Source organism: Meriones unguiculatus, chromosome 5 (genome assembly GCF_030254825.1).
Source record: "Meriones unguiculatus strain TT.TT164.6M chromosome 5, Bangor_MerUng_6.1, whole genome shotgun sequence".
In the NCBI taxonomy this organism is placed as follows: domain Eukaryota; kingdom Metazoa; phylum Chordata; class Mammalia; order Rodentia; family Muridae; genus Meriones; species Meriones unguiculatus.
In genome coordinates this window covers 133,833,691-133,843,190 of record NC_083353.1, presented here as the reverse complement: position 1 = coordinate 133,843,190, position 9,500 = coordinate 133,833,691, and positions in this window count along the sequence as shown.

Below are 9,500 nucleotides of genomic sequence, written 5' to 3'. Positions count from 1 at the left end.
GGTCGTTCTCAGAAATGTTGTGGTTTCCTGCAAGTATAAACATGTTTTTCTGAAGCTGAGGACTTCAGTGTGCACACAAGGAAACACTCTGGTGTCAACAGGCCCACCAGTCATCTTCAGGGGATGTAGGATAACCTTGCTATTTAGGGGTCTGAGTAGCAGGAGCAGTATATAAGTGCTGAAGATGAGCAGTAACCTGTCCTCTACATAGACCTGTGCCCAATATTGATTGAAGGGTGACCAGGGGCCTCTTGATGTCCGCAAGCAGTTACTTCTGTAGATAGGGGATAGTTTCCTCCCATAGCTCCTCTAGACATAACCAAAGGAATCGTAAAATCTGGTCTAGAGGCATTTAAAACTTGATACGTTCTGGCAAGTAGATTCCAGGTAGGGTTAGGCTCTCCCTGGACGAAGTAGTGACTGAAGAGGCGCAGCCTGACTTAATCCTGGAGTTTTAACCTTGTTAGTTTGCCCTGGGGGGTGGGAGGGTGTAATACTTTGTTGGGCCCAACTGCTTTAGGTCCAAAATTTTTATTTTTAAGGAGTAATGATTTTAATCGGATTGTGAACAATCCTCCAGGGTCCCTTCCTGGTCGTGGTTTTTCGTATATGTGAGTTCCCCAAGTTTTTCCTAATTCCCACCCTGTGGCTATTTTTCCCTTAGGAGTGAAGCCTATCCCTACTGGATTGCATTTTGTTACCGATCTCGTGCAGTCATAATCACAAACAGCTACAGTGATTAAATCATCTTTCTTTGGTAGACACACAGGACTAGGAGACACAAAAATAAGACTCCCCTCCCCTACAAGTTTTATCGAAGTTTTTCGTATGCCCAAAGCAAACATAAAAGTGTCTTTGCAAAACACTGGCTGGTTCAGGGCAGCAGGTACCTGAAAGGTAATTCTAGCAGGATTAAGTAGCAACACTGATATTCGTTATATAGGCATTAATGAGCCAGCGGTCAGGCTGCTTTAGTGCTCCCTCAATGTCATGTGGAGTAATGACGGTCAGATCTTTACCCAGAGACAACATGTCAGCGTCCTTGAGCAGGAGAGCCTCTGTGGATGTGATGCCAAGGCACAGGGGCCATCCTGCAGCCACCAGGTCCAGTTTCTTAGACAAGTAGGCCACAAGGTGGCGGCATGGGCCAAGCAGTTGAGTCAGGACCCCTTTCAAAATACTCTTATTTTCAGGTGAAAAGGCTTAGTCATATCAAGTAGTCCAAGGGCAGAGGCCTAACAACAGGGCCTGTTTTAATGCCTCAAAGGACTGCTGGTGAGCCTCAGTCCAGAGGAATCCTGGTCTCTCACAGAGGGACTTGGCAATCTCTGCAAATCCTGGTATCCATGGCCTGCAGAACCTGGCAGGCCCCAAGAACTCCCATACTTGGAGGGGACTCTTTGGGGTTGGGATCCTGAGCACAGTTAGTTCTCTTGTAAGAATGAATGAGCCAGCACTTACCTTCTTTGAGTATGTAGCCCAGGTACTGAACTTGTTGCTTGCACAGCCTTTTCGGCAGAGGCTCCATATCCTCGATCTCCCAACACCTGCAGCAGATGTTCTTTGCTGATCATGATCATGAGGCTCTGACTGTGCCACCACAAACAGATCATCTACATACTGCAAGAGAGTGAGGTGAGGATGCCAGGCATGGTACTCACCAAAGTCCTCATGTAAAGGCTCATCGAAGATGGTCGGCAAATTCTTGATTCCTCGTGAAAGTCTAGTCTGCCATTCCAAGGCGAAATAATCTTGGCATTTCAGGGCTGGGGGTGGGTGGGCTGAAGAAGGCATCTTTTAGATCTCAAACTGTGTACCAGGTGTGCTTGGGAGGGAGTGTACTCAACAAGGTTAGGGTTAGGTACTGTGGGGTGACGTCCATCACCCATTCGTTCATCTCCCATATATCTTGCACCAGTCTATAGTCATTGGAATGGGGCTTTTTTACTGGTAGTAGGGGGGTGTCCCAGGCCGACTGGCATGGACTTAAGACCCCCAAGTCCAGCAACCTTCGGATGTTGGGAGTGATGCCTAGCTGCTGGCCAGATCAACTCCTTGTTTGAGCTCCACAAAGATTGGGTGCCAATGTTTGGCCATCCCTCATCCTCCACGAGGCTCCAAAAGATCACCAACACCACCAGGAGTCAGAAATCATATGCAAAAGCAAAGAGCCTTTATTCGGGCTTAAGCTTGGGCTCCCAGCATGAACTGACACAGCAGTCAGAGCTGGAAAGAAGCTAGGTTTTAATAGGGTTTTTAGCAAGGGGAAGGCGTTTCCAGACTTGGCAGTTACAAGATTGGGTGACATCCAGCAAGAGCAAGCTTGTTACATAGTGACTGATTAGAGACAAGCTGTGACCATCTGGAGTAACTATTTTGATAACCATAATGATAACATGTAATTGTTTTAGTAACCACAGGACAACGGTCATTTTTGACCTGTTTTCTGATTGGCTGGTTTCAGGGTCATTCTCACATTTTGGGGTCATTCTCAGAAATGTTGTGGTTTTCTGCAAGTATAAACATGTTTTTCTGAAGCTGGGGTAAGTTTTAAGTCATGTGTAAGATGGAGGCTAGTGACAAAATGGGGTCAGTTTTGTTAAGGCTCTTCAATGGCACACACCTTTAATCCTAGCACCTGGGAGAGAGAAACAGGTGGATCTTTTTGTGAATGAATGAGTCCAGCCTAGCTATATAGGATTATACAAAGAGACCCTATCTCAGCCAATGGAAAAAATAAATAGAAGATGCTGAAGGGTTCTGACAGACCCAAACATGGCACAGGTCCTGCCCTTTCCCCCTTCTCTTTTGCTAAACAACTAGACTCATCTGGCTACTTCCTTGTGACTGACTCATTCTGAGGCTGACTACCAGGGTCTGGCTATCAACATTTATTATTTGGCTAAACTGACTAACATGTCCAATCAGGACTTGCCAACTTGCCCCGTCACAGACTTCCCCTATTTTCTCCCTAAAAGCCACTCCTGCAGAGCCACCTGCTGATGTTTCTGCCCAGTTCAGATTCGGTTTAAAAAATTAATGGAGCAGAGGTCTTAGTTACAAGTTATCATAGATGGTAGTACTTTCTTGTGCCTTTGAACCTTGATTCTAAACTATGCTGCTAATTAGCATAGCTCATTAGGGGTAAATCACAAGATTGTGACTAGCCGAATGAATTAAACACATATACTTCTTTTGGAACAGCTGCTGCAACACAGTTGTAGCACACCAGCTAGAGAAATAACTGTAGGGTAAAAGGGCCAGGGAAAGAATACCCTGACCCTGACCCTGACCCCAAGCCCAAGACATAGACCGAAGGAAAACTACCCAGGCCCTGGTTTGACCCAGAAATCCAAAGACTTGGAAATCCCCAACCCCTTGTGACTCTTCTAAGATACTTTGCAACCAAGGTCACTTCTCATGCTCCAAAAACACATATAAAAGCCTTCCCCGAAATTTAAACCTCTGTTGTCTTTCTTTCTGTTCAGAGGTAGCAACCATTCTCTTCTCCCCTAATAAATCTCTTAGGTGAAGTTTATTCCATGCTATGACTTTGTGGTATTCCTTGGCTCCTGACTGCCAAGATGCCCTTGTGGCAGAAAAACCTTTACATTGATGTCCCGACCCGCGGGACCTAGTTATTTGTGGGGGCGAAGGGGGTCGTACCTGTAGGAGATGAGGGAGAGAGAGAAACGAGCACAAGTAGACGAATGCCTTTCAAGTGCTGACTTTATTGTGCAGCAGTTTTATTTTTATAGGGCAGTTCTGGCAGGGAGGGGGGTTTTGAGGAGGAGGAAATAACAGTGGAAAATCACCAAGACTATTGTAAGAAATCACTTGATTCATGTGATTGTTACAGTGGAGGCTCACAAGGTTATACAGTCACTAAAAACAACATCTATGGTTTCGGACATCTGTTGTTTGTCCGGCAGGGCTATTAACCGAAAGGTATGATTCACAGACCTCTGTTGTTTGTCCGGCAGGATATTACAAATCAGAGTCTGGGGGCTTTGCCGGCTCCCGACACATTGATATCATAACAGGCCCTCCCAGTGTCCTTCCTCTCCCAGTGTAAATCACGCAGGGCCTAACCCTTATCGTCAGCCCCACACAGCACTCACCTTCCAGTTTGCCTATCTGTCAGCACCTCATCCACAGGGGTAATTCAGTAAGTTTCCCCTTTGGTCAGTGTGAATGCTTCCTTAAGTCTGAGGAAGTGACCATTGAGTGTCTGCACTCCTTTGGTACTCATGGAGGTGAGGGTAGCCCCAGCCATGGTCCTCATGGCTGCCACTGGCTCTGTTCACTGAACACCCCTCCACTGAACACACACACATACACAGACACCCTCAGAGCTGCAATCCTACAGTTTCCTTAGGCCAGACTGGACTCTTGTGACTCCTTCCCTTTTATGCCTCCCCTTCAACAGTTGCATAATGCCACAGCTTCTCTATGCCCTCATGGCTTTTATGATGCTATGGGATGAGTTCTCAGTTCCTTTCTATGGATGAGACCTCATTCCTGAGCTTGGTTTTCTGTTGCCTTTTGGCAAGCCTTCAGGCCTCATCAAAAGCCCTGATAGCAAGTGCAGAGTCTCCTTGAGCACTTACATCTGACCCTGTTGAGTGCCGTGACAACCCAGAGAATGGCTTGGTCCTCTTTTGGTCCTCCCTGAGGACATCCTCAACTATAAGCTGATGTGGTACCATTCCCATACATGGGAATAGTATCATCCATACCTTCTCAATATCCCCTTGGAATATCCCTTAGAAAACCTCCAGCCTCTTCACCTAGCACCTGACCTAAAGGATCCCAAAATTACTCACTTTTGCAATCAAATTTGGCCTAAATATCCTTTAGATAACCAATAAAAATGGCCACCTAACTGCACACTAGACACCAGTATTATTCAGATCAGGGACATGGAAAGAGACTCCCTATTTTCTATGTTCCAGCTTTCTCTGACCTCTACTACAAGCCCTTTTTTTGTGCTTCTCTTCTCCCACCTAACTCATCCTAGCTATGAAGCAGGAACCACTTCCAGTCCAGCTGACAAGCCTGGTGTTTATTGGCCTCAATTCTCATCTCCTTCTCTTCTTCTGGCCCCTCCAGTGACTCCTTCCTCTCCAGTGAGAGGCCATCCTAATCCTCCCTATTTGGCAGCCACTTTTAGACCACTGGAATCCTTTAGTCCTCCTGCTTCTTGCTCCCACTCCACCATAGGACCTTCTCAGACAGCCTCTACCTGACCTAACCCAGCCCTGTAATATTTATGTTGGGTCTGGAGTTCTGCAAATGAGACACCAGGGACACCCTATGAGCAAAAAGGTTATTTGTTTGTTTGTTTGTTTGTTTGTTTGTTTGTTTGTTTTTGGCAAAAAGAAGAACTGGCAGCCAGGGACTCAGTTTCAGTAGCCAAATTGAAGACTGAGAAAAGGGCAAGCTCATTTACAGCCTTTTTAAAAGCAGAACTCATTAGTAGAAAGGTATGTGCAGGAACGGGAGAGGTTAGTCTTACCTGGTCAATACCAGGTGAACCTGATGGGTCCTAGCTTGAGAACACCTACGAAAACTGGGAACTTTCCACTGATTACCAAATGCAGAGTACACCCTCTTCCCTCTGCCCTTCACCCCCAGGACTCAAACCTTACAGAAAGTTGCCGGAAACACCAAGGACATATATGCAGGCAGTCCTTGGAACATCTGCCTAGACAGATGCTGGAAACACTCCAAGGACACAGATGCAGGCAGTCCTTGGAGCATTCACACAGACAGATGCTGGAAAAACCCCAAGGACACAGGTGGGGGCAGGCAGCCCTTGGAAAAACTGCAATTCGGGTGGCTTGACCCAGACCACACTGGCCACCCTCCCCACTGGAATGTCTCTAGCATGTAGCTAGACCCCAGATATCCACCAATGAAAAACTGCCCTGTTGCTATTTTCAAAGTTTGCCTATGCCTAAATGTATAAAACCCCAAAGCTTTTGTTCCTTGGGGTCACCTCTCCTCATGGTGCAGGATGACCCCATGTTGGTTTCAATAAACCTCTTGCTGTTTGCATGGATCCTGGTCTCCATGCCTCACTCGAGGGCCTTCCTGATAGCATAGGACTCCCCGGAGTCTTACAAACTCATTATTTCTAACAAGGTGGGGAGTGGGCAGGATGTGATAAGAACCAGGGAGTTAACAATGTGTGGAGTCAGCAACTTGGGACTGAGACCATCTGTCTGTCCTTGACAAATAGATGGTCCTTTTGTTCTGGTGGTTTTTCCAGAACTGAAGGCCTGTGTATGTTAGGCCTAAGATGGAGTCTGGTTTGTTAGTTCTTTCATTTATCTTTCTAAATTAATCTAATATTTGTACCAATAAAGACATAGGAGGTATAAACTGAGGTAAAAACCTGCTAGCTCAGCAAGGTAACTTTATTTTCTGAACTATATACAAAATATTTGCAAGCCTGATTCTACAACTAAACTGCTAGTTCATTAGAAATCTTTCTGTGTTCTTTTTACCTAGCTAGTCTATCTTTCTCTTGAACTCCTCCGAATCCAAGAGGGCTCCTGTTGGTATAATGTTCTTTTGGAATGTATACACTTTACCCTTGTTCATTCAAATGCTGGTTTCTCTCCCCTACTCTCTGGTTTCAATCCCGACATTGCATTGTGATATTTATTCTAAGCATCACCTGTCCCAACTTTGGGTAAACATGCCAAAATCAAGCAACTAGCCACAATGTTGAGCTAGGGAAAGGAAGCAAGAAGAGAGGGAGGAGCCAAAGAACAGGAAGGTGGGAGGCAGAGGAGGGGAGAAGGGCAAGAGCAGAGCTGGGAGGATCAGAGGCAGGAGGAGAGGTCTGGGAACTATGTGGAGAGATATACTGGACCTAAGATTTCACAGAAAGCAAGTATAATGGGTAAAATCTAAATGCTAGGAAACTATGAGGGCTTGGAAATTTAGGATGGAACAACTATTGCCCAGCATTGTGTTCTAGGTTAACTAAATAACCCAGTCTCTGCATGGTGAGGTTTGGTTATACAGCTGTTTAGTATTAACAGCAGCTTTACCAGAAGATATATCAATAGTAAATACTAATTGACACAACAGGCTCCTTAGCTCTCTTTCTTAGAATACTGTTTTACCTCTTGTAAGGGTCCGAGAATCACTGAAGAAAGACCCCAGACTCAAGTAGTTTGCAAAAGCAGAGGGGGTTTATTCTGCAGAATTCCAGCATGCAGGGATCACCTTTTTAAAAATGGTGAGCCAGAAGTGAGCACATAGGCTTTGTTTAAAGGCAATTAGGTTTTTTTCAGAGGAGATGAGGTGAACTTTAATTTGACTCAGAGGAGATGGGGTGGGCACAGAGGGATTTAGAATTGGCTAAATACTTAGAGAGTTTTCCTCAGAGTTGCTGAATCACTGTGCTTGGCTCAATTTCATGTGTTAACCTTTAAGCTGATTGGCTGCTCTCACACTTCAGCTTTCCAGGAACTATTTTTCTGTATTCCAAGAAACAGAAACTCAGGCCTAGTCAGGCAAAGTTGAAAGTGAAGCCTGCATGGAGTCAGGTTAGCCAAACAGATTAGAGCCTTCTGGGTGGGGAAAACTCTCAGGGGTTTGGGGTTACTAGACCTCCATTGTATCCTGCCAGTTGCTTCTCTGTGTTCCTGTAAGCCCAGAAAGAAAATCTCTCTTATCCAGAGCTCCTTCCATGAGGGCTCTGGCAAGCCAAAAAGGGGAGCTCTCAAAGGACCAGTTGCCATATAAGAAGTCTCTAGTCTTCCCCTACACTCTTGGCAAGCTGACCCATGTCATCTTCATGGGGTGGGGGCTCCAATCAAGTCAGGAGGGCCTGAATTATTTCACCTTTAAGGTGGGGCAGCTCAAGGCCTGCCAGCTGAATTTGCCTCTGGTTATAGAATAAAGATCACAGGAACTCTTCCAAAAAAACTTGCCTTAAAATAGATAGGAACTTTCTTTAGAACTCTTATCTATGGAGGCTTTCAGAGGCGTACCCAAAATGCATCTTTTCACTTCACACCTAACTGCGTCTATGCTTTTATATGTTGCTTATAATTAGGTTTTCTATGTACAATAATCAAATACCCTGCAACGTAGCCCTAGTTTTCCCTTTATGGGCCCCCTTTCAGGAGGTTGGGTTCTTATATCACTAATCAATCAACCTTCATTAAAGAGTTCCAATATATCACCCAATCTTACAACCTCATTTTCTATGACATTAAATGTGTAAGACCTGGAGTCTCACAGCTCAGGATCGCGCCCTTCCCAGGAACCCTCACAGACCACGACTCGATGCAAAAGCAAGAGGTTTTATTCCGATTGCAATGGGGTCGCCCCTCCAAAAGCAGGAGATGACCCCGAACATGCAAAGCACAGGGTTTTTATACCTAAAAATCAGACCACATTTGCTCCTTACATTGATTGGTCAGCAAGAATAGCATAGAGACAGTTCAGCAGCTGGCTGTTTGTGGGTTTTGGCCGTTTGTGGTTTTTCTCGGAACAGTCCACCCTGCCCTCCGAGAACTATCTGCACCTGGCTTCAGTTCAAGGGTGGGAATAGTCACACTTGTTTCTCTTTTACAGTTGCTTTTCTCATTCCCGGGTGGGCTCTCAAATGATTCTCACCAACAACTTTCTCCGCAAGGAGCACTGGCAAGTCTGGTACCAGCACATGCAAATGAAATTCACCAAACTAATGCTGCTTACACACTCAGAGCTGAGGCAGTCCCCAACTGACTGGGACCTCAGGAGGAATTACAATACTCCTGGTGTACCAAAGGTGATTCCAAAAGGCCTCAAAACAAAAATACCTGATGTTGGCTAAGGCTTTTCAACTGGCCATAGCAACTGCCCAGGCTCTCTTAACTCCCAAAGCCCAAGAACCTCTGAATGTCTCTTCACAAGTAGTCAGAAAGGTGCCTAAACCCAGGCCTGCCTGAGCCCTCATAAACCACTAAAGAGGAATTTTAATCCAGCTGCTGTGATCACATTTAAAGACCTTCTAGATCTGTTTGATCTGGCTGGAATGCAGATACTCTACACATCTTTAATCCCTTTGGCTGGAATTCAGACATGCCCTTAGTACACACCTTTAATTCCAAACAGTGACATCTAATTGAAGGACAGACAAAGTGACACATCAGAGAAAGATTTGACAGAATAGGGTAGGCCCAGCTCTCAAGAGAGCAGCACAGGAAAGAGAGGTGATTTAAGAGAGTACAGGGAGAGGCACTGGAGTTGAGTTGAAGTCAGTTTGTCAATTGAATCAGTCAGTTGGAAGTAGGTGGAAAGGCAGTGCAGGGGAGTTGAGTTCAGAGGCAGTTTTTACCTGGAGAGTTTTACAGTTTTACAGACACTGGTTGCAGAGAGAACAAGCTATACACAGGTGAAGACAGAACAAACCAGAGAATAAGAAGCCAGGAGATTAGAACAGATTGCTAGAGTTAGTTTGAGGCCAAGCAGAGCAATTCAATCAGAAGATA